The following is a 12,671-nucleotide window of genomic DNA, read 5'->3' on the forward strand; positions in this document are numbered from 1 at the left end:
CGCACCACACAAAATTATTCCAATCCCCGATCACATTGTCACCTTGAAGGGGACAAGGTCACCGACCATATTAAACTCGACAGAAGTCCTAGATAATCCTTCGAGTAGAAGATTCGTCCCTGCATCGGTTAGACTCAAACAAGAGCTATGCAACAGGGTTAAATCAATTAATCTGAGATTATTGAATCCCCTTGCGTGTGACTTAGCATTTTCCAATCAAACAGTTACTCCACACACACGAGACCGAAACCACTAATGTTGCCCAAAACGCTGATTCTTCTTAGAACACTGAAACTGCCTCCTGGCTGCTTTCCAAAATCCACCGTGACACACCATGCTTCTAGTTCATCTGCTAGTTAACTGATTTATCGGGCTCCAGCCTGGCCATTGAGTCAAAAGTCTCCCTCATAGTTACCCCTCGCGACTTCTGATAGAAAGCTTCATAGGCAACGACTACCTAAACCATATCGGCACTATCCTGATGCTAAACTGAATGCTACAGGACCGACTATAGTCTTCCTCATACCTGGTCTCCTATGACCTACCACATCCTAATTACAAACATGTTGTGGCCCCTCCTCTGCTTGGCGGACTGGCCCATCTTGACCTAATCCATCTGAAGAAAATCGCGAGAAAATCGCAATTTGTCACACTCCTACCGCTGTACAGGGACATGTGAGTACTACGGCCACCCCACAGTCTTACAACACTTCTCATGCTAACTGATTGCTAGTGACTGCTACGGGCCACCCCGTAGTCTTACAACACGCCTATACTCTCTGCAAACTGGTGAATGCTATGGGCCACCCTGTAGCCTTACAACATTTCTCGCTAACTGCCAACTAGTGAATGCTACGAGCTACCCCGCAGTCTTACAATAGTTCCACTAACCGCTAACTAGTGAATGCTATGGATTACCCCACAGTCTTACAACATTTCCACTAACTACTAACTAGTGATTGTTATGGCTACCCTGCAGTCTTACAACACTTCCACTAACCGTTAGGTAGTGAATGCTATGGGTCACCCCCAGTCTTACAACACATTCACTAACTGCTAACTAGTGAATGCTACGGCTACCCCGAAATCTTAAAACACTTCCACTTACCACTAACTCGTAGCCCAGTTCCCTCCACTAATTTAACAATAGAACATACCCAGAGTCGAGCGCACCCTCGACCGAACGCCGAAGTGGAAATCGAGCTATGCTTGGAACCCCAACTTGGTCCCCTAAGGTCTAATATCAAGTACCAAGAGAACGCGATCCTAATGCTGGTAAGTTTCCAAAACTTCTAACTCCCATAATCCTCAATCCAAACAACCACTTGGATCGTCCTTCCCTTCGACGAGGATGTGAAACTCACCCAAGCTTCAAAACCGCTTTTGATCCTGAATACCTGCGCGATTCTCCCCCACTTTGATTCGACTAAGCTCTTATAGCACATAATATTGGAAGGATTCCTAATCCTTCTTACCATTCTAATGATCAATCTGCTAACAACTAGCACTTTCCAATGCTAGTGTTCCATCACTAGCCATCCAGAAAACCGTTCAAACCTGAAGACCAAGTGAACACCTCCCGAATCCCTGCAACACCGGTAACCCCCAGATGCTTAAATGATATCACCATCAGATCTTGAAGTCCGTAGGACGGATATTCCAACTAGAACCTTAGTAAGAGACCACTTCCCTCGGCACTCCAAAAGCCAATCCAAAAATCATTCCAAGGTCAAATGCAAAACCACTAAATCCTGGCAACACTAAATAGCTAACCCACTGAATCCTGACCACAAACCTTTCACACAATTCCCATGAATCGATCTCAATAGTCAACCAAGATATCACCAAACACTCCAAACCTGCTATAAAAAAACAGCGCTCGCTAAACCATTAAAGATTCATGGTACGCAAATGGCATATGACAATATTAGAAGATATAACCCAAACATGAGCAAAGAAATCAACTGAACATATGCTTAACCCCAACCGACGCAAAATTCCCACAGCCATAAATAATGATATAAAGGACCCGAAAGAAGGAAAAAGATTCATACCTGCAATATCGCCTGCTGGAGTCCTGGCCTCCCTTGTCTGGCAGTACAAAACTCATCTCCTCTCCGTTGGGGATCCTGCCCTACCTTCTCGTCCATCAGTGATCCTCAAAGTAGTTGGAGTAGGTGTGCTCACTGCTCCTCCAGTCAACGTCGGACAGTCGGCCTTCTTGTGGCCCATGCAATTGCAGTGAAAGCATAAAGGACTTGCTCACTGAGGACAGTCCTTGCTTACGTGGCCAACCCGGCCACACTTGTAGCAACCCAGACTCCTGGAATGACAAACTCCATCGTCCAGTTACCCGCACGTGCTATACTGGCTTCAGCCCTGTTGGCCTCCAAACAGCTAATCGAAAGTCTTAGGTCTCTTCAAGGGACCCTCCAAAAGGTGCACCTGATCTGACCTCCTCTTCTCTATGTGCTCCAAATCAATCTCCTGCTCTCGGGCTCTACAGATCATATCATTCAGGGTCTCACACCCTGAAAGACTCACGAATTTCCTAATTTCATCCCGCAGTATATCATGATACCTTACTTTCTTCATCTCCTCGTCTGATGCATACTGCGATACCAATAAAGCCCTCTACCAGAACTTAGTAGTGATCTCTACCATAGTCTCGGTAGTTTGGTGGAGATCAAGAGACTCTCGCACCAACTGTTACACCTTAATCACCAGAGCAAACTTCGCTCGGAACCTAGTCGAGAATTCATCCCATGATATACCATTGACTGCATCATCACCCAAATCACTACCGATCTCATCCCACCAATCACGTGCCCGGTCCTTTAACAGGCAGGAAGCATATCTAACATTCGCCTCCTCGAGGTGAAAAATCATCCTGAATGCGTTAGCCATATCTGCTAACCACCTCCTACTGACAATGAGGTCCTTCTCCTCACGGAACGCAAGAGATCCACAAGCACGAAATTCCCGGAAAGAATGAGTGCGGGCTCCAATGATAGCCATAACCTCTGCACGGAAAGCACCCAAGCGCTCATCCATAATCTCCAAAACACAGTGAGATATCTCTAATAAAATGAACTCCCGCAACTGCTCACTAATCGGCTCAATACCCCTACCTGAGCCAGAACCTGAACGAAAACCACCTCCCTGAGTGCTCATCTCCAAACTAAAAAACCACTACAAACAATCAAAACATACTCAAGGATCCTCTTCCCCCTAAGCTTCTTAGATTCTCCAATACTCTCAGTGATTCGAATATGGATCCTATGCTTTCAGTAGTACGGTCCTAATACTACCATCCACACCTATCCACACTTTCCTCAGTAGTCCTCTCGAATCCTCTAAGTCGCTTCCTCAAACTGATGCACGCAAAACTCACTAAACTGTACTACTAACTCACTGCATCATATCCTAGGCTTTCCTAGGTTCCTGAACCCACCCAGTCCTCAGCTGTTGAAGGATTCCCATTAATGTAAACTAGCTACCTCATGAATATAGCCACATGCAACAGAGATCGGATAATCCTTTGAGTAAAAGACTGAATCCTAGAATGATTGGACTCAAATGAAAGCTGCACGATAGGGCCAAGTCTATCACTCTAAGATGATCCAACCTGTTCTACATGTTGTTGGATTAGTGTCTAAGCCTGTAACTATATTTGGTATGTACTTGACCCGGTTGTGCATGGTCCTTTTGGGTTGCCTTCACCAAAGCAACTTGGCAAGGCAATTTAAGGAGAGAGAGAGAGAGAGAGAATATTATGGTTTATTAATATAATATAAGAATAATATATTAAAGGAGAAATCATATTTATTTAATTAGTATTGGTCATAAATTAATTAGAAATTAATTTTGGTGACTAAAAGAGATTAATTAAATAAAGGGGCATAAACTGTCAAATGTATGATAGTTGAGTTTTAGGCTGGGAAACCTAATGGACTAAAGGGGGAACAAAATTATGATGGGGATCCATCATATTTTCGTCCAAGGCCTTATTCCAGAAGGTTACTTGGGCTGCTTGGTGGATAAGCTGTCCATTAGGGTTTAGACTGAAACCCTAGCAACCTACAGTATAAATATGACCCCTAGGCTATGAAAATCGGCTACATTTGATTCCAAGAGAAACCTAGGGCCGATTTAGCATCTCTCACCCTCTCTCATATTGCCTTATTGCTTGTGGGTTTTGTGAACCATTAGAGGAGTTACAATTGTGACTCTAGGCTCAAGATCAAGAAGACTACAAGGATTTCAAGCTATTTGCAATAGGTAAACACTTAGATCTGTTCTTATGATGTTGATTTCGAATTTTATATGATAGATCTAGGGTTGTAAGTCTTGGATTTAAAGCATGTACAATAGAGAAACCTAGATCCAAGCATTAGGGTTTGTATGAGCACATGGGATTGTTCTTATGCATAAAACCCAACAGTGGTATCAGAGCCATGATTGGTTTCAATTGTATGTGATGGTTTAACTGTTTGATTGCTGAAAATTGTGTTTTTTGTGTTAACTGTTTGATGAACTCGACGAGTTCCATGAGGAACTCGACGAATTGGATGAACTCGACGAGTTCCAATGTGGACTCGACGAATTTAGCTGTCAGATAGAGGATATTTTGAGATTTTAGTTAATTAAGAGCTAATTTGGTTAATTCAATAAAAAGTAAGGTTTAATTCAAAGAGCTTGTTTTAGTTAAACATTTTAGTAAAAGAAAATTGTTAGAGCTGATCAGTACCAGTTTAAATAGTACACAATTTAGTTATCGCATAGAAGGTTATTTGCATGATTAAAAGAGTCACAACGAAACTGAAATTGCTTTTACTTTCTGAATTTTATTCTAGTATTTAAATTGCATTTTTTTCTTTTATGAATTTATGTCCAAGTTAGTTTTATTTGTCAAAAAATCCCCCCCCCATTTTAGTTTCAGTTAAATTAGTGTGTGCCTTATGCAAGAGAGGCATAGACTTTAGGATGTGTCTCGATGGAATCGACCCTACTTTCTTGTACTACCCACAGTGCATTTGAGCAGTATTTTTTAATTATATTCTTTATTAGTTAGGCATTGCGACATGCTATTAATAGTGGCTGATCTGTTGATCAAATTCAAAAATCGGTATGTGCATTTTCGTATGGGCTTATTCGGTAGTAAGTGGAATCATTAGGTCTAGTTTTTCGACCAATTTTTGATCATTGGTTATTCTATTCATCTTCTACCCCTATTGTGATGTGTAATGGGTTTTGGATATATGTACTCTCGATTGTTTGGGTGGGGAATCATTGTCTCTAACAAGTCAAGTTTGGCTACCGTCCATTTTTATTAGAAGTTCGGAAGTCAAAGTGTCATTGTTCGGTTTTTCAGGTGTGATAATGGATCTATGTATATTTCGATTAAGGACATTTCAAGATAATTTTGGAATTTTCCTTGAATTTGGAAGTTTTATTGTGTTAGTTGTCTATTCCTGCTTGCATCTATGTTTTCCTTTGATGATGTATCGGTGGCATCCTAGGCTATAGAAGTGTTGCATGTTATAGAATGGTATATCTCATGTGGTTTTGGTAAGTGTTAAGTGGGATGTTTGTAACGACCTGTTTCGAATCGTCTCCCATTGAGGGGTTTTGATCAAGAAATGTGTATTAGCAGGCCTATAACCCATGAAGAATTGAGTTTGATCTTATTTTGTTGGTGGATGATGTAGTTTGGATGATTTGGGTATTCGATTTGTGTTTTGGAGCCTAATGGTATCGGTAAAGGCATTGGTTCGGGCCTTTTTATGAATTTTGGATTTAATTTTGGTTGGTTTTCAGACTAAATCAAGTTTATATAAGTGTAGGGCTTCTCATTACCTTTCGAGGGATATAAATAGCGTCGAAAAAGGATAAGGGATGTAAAAGTTATGATCATTTGAAGTTAGAAGGGTTTGGACCAAACCGGGTATGCATGGCGTAAGGGTGGTACGCATAGCGTACATGGGAAGTTGGACGTGGGAGCATTTGGGAACGCCCTACGTTCCCCAAGGGAATGCGTTCCGTTCGTCATGACAAATTAAAACCCTAATTTAGGGTCTTGGACCATATCTAAAGACATTAATTCATCTTCAACCCTCATTTCCTTCAGCCTCCATCCTCTCTAACCCTATGAGCGAAACCCTATCCTCCATTTGAGTTATTCTTGAGCTTCAAGGTGAGTTATGAATATTTTTAGTGCTTGAGGAGGAAGTAGGAACTTCTTGATGAGTCATTTCTTGACTTGGAGCTTTTGGATCAACGCTTTATGCACCTAGATCTATCTTTTGGAGGTATAATGTTTCAACCTTGACAACTCTTTCATGTAGATCTATCTAGGTGGCAATTTTTTATTGTTTTGGTCCCTTTGAGGTGGTTCTTATGAGTAGAAGTTACTATAGAACCTTTGAGCTTCATATTTGGTCCATGTTGAGGTTATGCAATCATATAGTTTGGATCTTGATGGGTATAAATCTTCCATGCATGATTTGGTAGTCATTTGATGAAATTTGGGACTTAGGGTGTTTATTTGGCTTTCATTGAGTTATGCTAAGTCATAAAGTTGGAAACTTTATGACTTAAGAAGTCCCTTGAAATTAGATCTGGAAGTTTGGATTGAGGTCTTAAGGTATTAAGATGTTTTAAGACAATTTTGGAGTGATTTTGACATTTTGGAGTTCATCCCTGGTGATTGGGCTTCATTAAGCCATGCAAAGGCTTAAAGCCTTCGAATTTATGGATTAAGTCACTTATATTCAGCTATTTTGAGCTTTTGGACGTTTGGCTTATAAGATTAAGTCATTGGAATGACTTTTGGGTGGCCGCCGGGAATGTCATGTGTACCACTAGGAAAGGTCGTGCATTTTGCCTATGATACTCGTTATTGGACAAGCGACGTACGTTGTGTGTACAAACCATGTACGTCGTGCATACGTTTGATCAGATGAGAATTGGGCTTTTGGACTTGGACTCTTGAAACGGGCTTCGGTTGGGCTGGATTGTTTCGTTGGGAAATGAATTAGTTGGTTGGGCCTGAAGACTTTCAGTGGGCCTTAGGTATAGATTGGGCCTTGAGTTGTGTTGATGGGCCATCATTGGGCCTTGAACCAAGTTTAGGTTGGGCCTATTAAGGAAAGGGTAAGATGTTCTTTTACCCTAGAATTCAGGACTTATGAGTTGAGACCACGGTTAATGGAGTATGGCATAATTATTTTTTTATTAGTGTGGGATTTCTAATTCGCCAGCGGAGTGTTATCAGATTTGTAGCGAATCGAGGTGAGTCTTCTCACTATATCCATGGGTCGAAGGCATTAATGTCAGCCCCTTAGGTGTTATGTGGTATCCTTGTTGTCTCTGTGATACTTGCATGGAAGACCTCGTGGGGAGACCGTGACATTTTCATATCAGACCATGGGGGGAGCCCATGACATATTAGATAACGACTATAGGGCGAACCCATGGCATCTATTTGTATGTTGCATGATAACTTGTAGTTGTATGTTGTATGGTATTTTGGGAAACTCACTAAGATTTGTGCTTACGGGTTTCAGTTTATGTCTCAGGTACTCCAGTTTTCAAATAGAAAGGATTGGGATGATTGCAGAGCACACACCACATGTTTTCGCAATTTGTGAATTACTCTGATTTAACGATGTTTAGCTAAAACTTTTTTACCTTGGTCTTATGGGAAAGATATATATTAACGCTTTATTAACCTAAAAACAAAAAATTTTATGGCTTGATTTTCGGGACGTTACAATGTTAACCATGTTCATATAGGTCGGAGGGATGATGGTTGTGTACTTGTAGCCCGGGGCCTCAGCGAGTCAGGGAGTTGGCTCGACAAGTTGGATGGCGAAATTAGGATTATTCAGCTTTAGGAATCGGCGAGTCGATAGGCTGACTCGGCGAGTTGAGTCAACCAGAATGTTGACTTTGACCAAAGCGTTGACTTTGACCAGGGGTAAAATGGTAATTTTACCTTAAGCAATATTATAAGATTTTTGACTAAGTATTTTTATATAGTGATAGTTGGGGAGTCGTGGGAGCAGCTAGCAGAGTCGTGGGGCATATGCTATTAGTTGAGTAGGGGCGGGGCCCGAATCTCATTGTAGTCGAGTATGTGTGGGGCCTAAATCTCGTAGTATTGTTATAGTATATGCCTGCTTGCTAGAGATAGAGATACTTGTTGTCTGTGTGATACTTGTATGCATGTTAGTAGCTGATTGTAGGTGGGGCCCGGATCTTGTAGCCAACGGAGTGTGGGCGGGGCCCAAATCTCCTAGACAATGGTGTGTGAGTTGTGCTTAAATCTCCTAGACAGTGGATTGTGGGCGGGGCCCGAATCTCCCAGAGAGTGGGCGGGGCCCATATCTCCTAGTTGCATGTTATATGTATGGTATGTGGTAGTTGGGGAGACTCACTAAGTTTCGTTTATCTAGTTTTCATTTTTGGTTTCAGGTACTTCCACTAGCAAGGGGAAGAGCTCGGGATGACTGCATGCCACATACCATTGCTTTAGCCTGGGATGTTTAGACTCTGGTAGTTTACTCTTATGATTTTGATACACTATTAGACATGATGTTTTGGAGATACATGATTTATGATTTTCTTTATGATGATTGGTGAATTATGGTTTTCTTAAATGATTTAAAATGAATTTTTTTGACCTTATTTTTGGGATGTTTCAAGTTGGTATCAGAGCCTTGGTTGAGGGATTCGACCACACTCTCGGGTGTGTCTGAACTCAAACTAAGGAGTTGGTATGAAATTTTCAAAAGAATATCTTTTTTATAATTTTTTTTAAAATGATACTTAAAAAGAGAAAAGAGTTTTAAAAAAGAGAAAAAGGGTGTGGTGCATGCAATCAGCCGAGCTCAAGAGAGTATTCCCAAATTACCCATACAAGTTATTTGATATCATATGATTATGTGATCAGCATGCTAGATCATGGCCAAGGATCTAAGAAGGATTCCATGTACTCATGCTTTATGCGTATGGGAATTGCATGCTAGATTAGGGCTAAGGATCTAGGAAGGATGCCTTGTATGCCAGTACTATGAGCTTTTTGAGCTGTATGCTAGTACTGATTAGTCAGTAACATGATAGTCAGAGTAGACTATGTTTGATTATGGTTACTCAATGCTCGAATGCTGCTTGCTTTATGCTTATAGGAGTTCTAGTTATCTTTAATTAACTAGTAAACGAATACGTTAAGTTACATATTTTAGGGAATAAATAATTAGAGAATGCTAGGTTTTAATGTTATTGCGCAACTCTTGTTTGAGTCCTAACCGTTGTAGTGTGAGACCTCTCATTCAAAGAATTATCTAGTCTGAGTAATACGTAATGGTATTCACCAGCTAGTTAGGGAAGGGTAATAGGGACTTCTTATGCAACTGTTGGTAGAGAGTAGGTCGGAGATTACCCTAGGGCAAGACAGGAAGAGATTAGCGCGTGAAGCAGTAGTAGTAAAAGGGAATTAGTGAAGTCAAGGCAATTCTTGAGGAAAGTACGGATAGATGTGGAAGGTAGTATGGGCCCGTACTTCTAAAAGAAAAGGATCCATACTCGAGTCAAGGAGGGCTGAGATGAATTCGAGGAACTTTTTGTATGTTAGATCCCTCGAGTATGATGATTTTCTAATGATTTTTATGATGTACCTTCAGAATGGTTGTACTATGCACTAGACCAATCGGCAGTTCAAGAGCTGGTAAGGGATTAGGCTCGGGCTCTGGAGCTAGGCTGTTAGATGATTAGACGAGGGAGTTCATCTCCGTAGAGATGACGTGTAACATCATTAAGCAAAGTCCAGTGATCTTTAGCACGATCAAGGAGGGTATTCTAGAGCTGGTGGATGAGAGGTTGAGTGCCTTCCGTACTGAGGTGTCGGCCTTGATGGGGCCACCCACCTTGACTTTCAGGGAGTTTAGGTCATGTAGAGCTCCTAATTACAATGGGGGCCGGGATCCTATTGCGAGTACTAGATATTTGACTGATGTCGCAAATGCATTCCGTACAAGCAAATGTCCAAAGGGGGATAAGGTCCGACTTGTGTCCTATCTTCTGAAGGACAGGGCACGAGATTGGTGGGAGGAGGTCGGACGAGCCATTGGTGATGATATAGTTCTGGAGGCTATGAATTGGAGTGATTTCTCAGCCAGGTTCACGGTCGAGTTTGCACCTATGATAGAGGTGCAACAGCTTGCGAGGGAGTTCTAGGATCTCCAACAGACTACGGAGACGGTGGCTGAGATCACTGCTATGTTCAGGGAGAGGGCCCTTCTCGTTCCGCAGTACGTGGCGGACGAGGAGATGAAAAAGGCCCAATATCATGAGATGTTGTGGAGTGATATCCGCCAGTTTGTGAGCCACTCTAACTTCAAGACGCTAGAGGACATGATTGCTAGGGCGATAGAGAGAGAGAGTGAGAGAGAAAGAGAGTGAGAGAGAAAGAGAGTGAGTGAGAGAGAGAGAGAGAGAGAGAGTTGGATTTAGAGATGGAGAGGAAGAGGAAACCAGAGTGGGTTTAGTTAGGTAGTGCAGGCAAAAAGCCCAAGGTCGATTCCGGATGGAAGGGCTAGCAGGGACGACGCCACTGCTCTAAGTGTGACAGAGGATGTGAGGGGCTTTGTAGAGCGGGTAGTTCGGGCTGCTTCGAGTGTAGCCGAACTGGGCATGTCAGTAAGGATTGTACTGCTACCACCACCACCACTACAGCATCTGATCTGAATTGCTTTCTTTGCAATCAGAGGGGACACAAGAAGTCCCAATGTCCGAGTCCAGCATCAGCATGACAGGTGGTAGCACCCGCTCCTACCACGTTGAGGATTACAGACGGCTGTCAGGGTCGGGCTGAGGCGACAGTGGCGAAGAGCAGAGCCTTCCAATTGACAACAGAGGAGGCACATGCATCCCCTGACGTCGTTACAGGTATGTATCTTCTCCATTATCTCTTTATTATTATTGGTTATTGCTTATGTTTATGTGTTTATTTATAGGATCGTTCTTAGTGAATGATATATCTGCTCTGATATTGTTCGATTCGGGGGCTACCCGATTGTTTGTGTCGCTTGCACTTAGCAAGCGATTTAGTAGAGATCAAGGGGAGCTGGATTGTCCCTTAGACGTTGAGATAGCAGATGACAGGACCCTCAGGGCTGCAAGGGTTCATCGGGGATGTACACTATAGTTGTTTGATGAGCAGTTTTTGGTAGACTTGGTACCTATTCCCCTATGAGGGAATAAGGTCATTATGGGTATGGACTGGCTAATTCCCAATGGAGTAGTGATCGACTACCAGCAGTAGCTAGTAAGCGTTCAAACTCCTAGCAGGGGAGGATTGGTGATTCAGAGCAAGAGGCCGCAGTGAGGATTGACTCTATGTTCAGCAGCAACGGCGAGACGCTAACTTCAGCATGGTTGTGTTGGATATGTCACCTATGTTATGGATACCCGAGATAAGGGTAAGGCGACAGTAGACGATTTACCGGTCATACGAGAGTATCCGGACGTATTCCCAATGGATCTGCCTGGGGTACCTCTGGAGAGGCAGGTCGAGTTCAGGACTGACCTAGTCCCTGGTGCGGCTCCGATAGCCAAGGCACCGTATTGTTTGGCTCCTCCCGAGATGCAGGAGTTTTCGACGCAGCTGCAAGATCTGCTAGAAAAGGCATTTATCAGACCTTGTAGTTAGCCATGGGGAGCCTCAATCCTGTTTATGAAGAAGAAGGATAGGTCGCACTGGATGTGCATATATTACCGGGAGATGAAAAAGGTAACAGTAAAGAACCGTTACCCACTCCCGAGGATTGATGATTTGTTTGACCAACTTCAGGGAGCATCTTGGTTCTTGAAGATTGATCTGCGGTCGGGGTACCATCAAGTGCCAGTTAGGGACGATGATGTGCAGAAGACAGATTTTAGGACTCGCTATGGTCATTATGAGTTTGTGGTGATGCCATTTGGGCTCATAAATGCTCCAGCTGTGTTCATGGATCTCATGAACCGTGTGTGCAGACCGATGCTGGACCGGTTTGTGATAGTCTTGATAGATGACATCTTGGTTTATTCCAAGACTGAGGAGCAACACGAGGAGCACCTGAGGGAGGTGATGGAGACACTGAGGAAGGAGAGAATTTTCGCAAAGTTGTCCAACTGCGAGTTCTGGTTGCGCAAGGTGCAGTTTCGGGGGCACCTTATCAATAAGAAGGGCATATTGGTCGATCTGGCCAAGATAGAGGCATCGATGCAGTGGGAGGTTTTGAGGTCTCCAACTAAGATTATGAGCTTTCTTGGTTTAGCTGGTTACTAACGGATATTCATTCTGGATTTCTCCCAGATCGCTGTCCCACTGAGCCGACTGACCAAGAAGTCGGTGCTATTCCGCTAAGGGCATGAACGGCAGGTGGCCTTCGAGACTCTCAGACAAAGATTGTGAGGGCACCGATTCTCACCCTGTTAGAGGGTGTAGCTAATTTCGTGGTTTACTGTGACGTTTCGATCATAGGAATAGGTGCAATACTGATGCAGCGGGGTCACGTGATAGCTTACGCTTCGAGGCAGCTGAAGCCTCACGAGACGAACTATCTGAAACATGATTTATAGCTGGGGATTGTGGTTTTCGCCCTCAAGATTTGGCGGCATCACCTCTA

Source organism: Lactuca serriola, chromosome 2 (genome assembly GCF_051521515.1).
Source record: "Lactuca serriola cultivar US96UC23 chromosome 2, Lser_US96UC23_V15, whole genome shotgun sequence".
Lineage (NCBI taxonomy): Eukaryota > Viridiplantae > Streptophyta > Magnoliopsida > Asterales > Asteraceae > Lactuca > Lactuca serriola.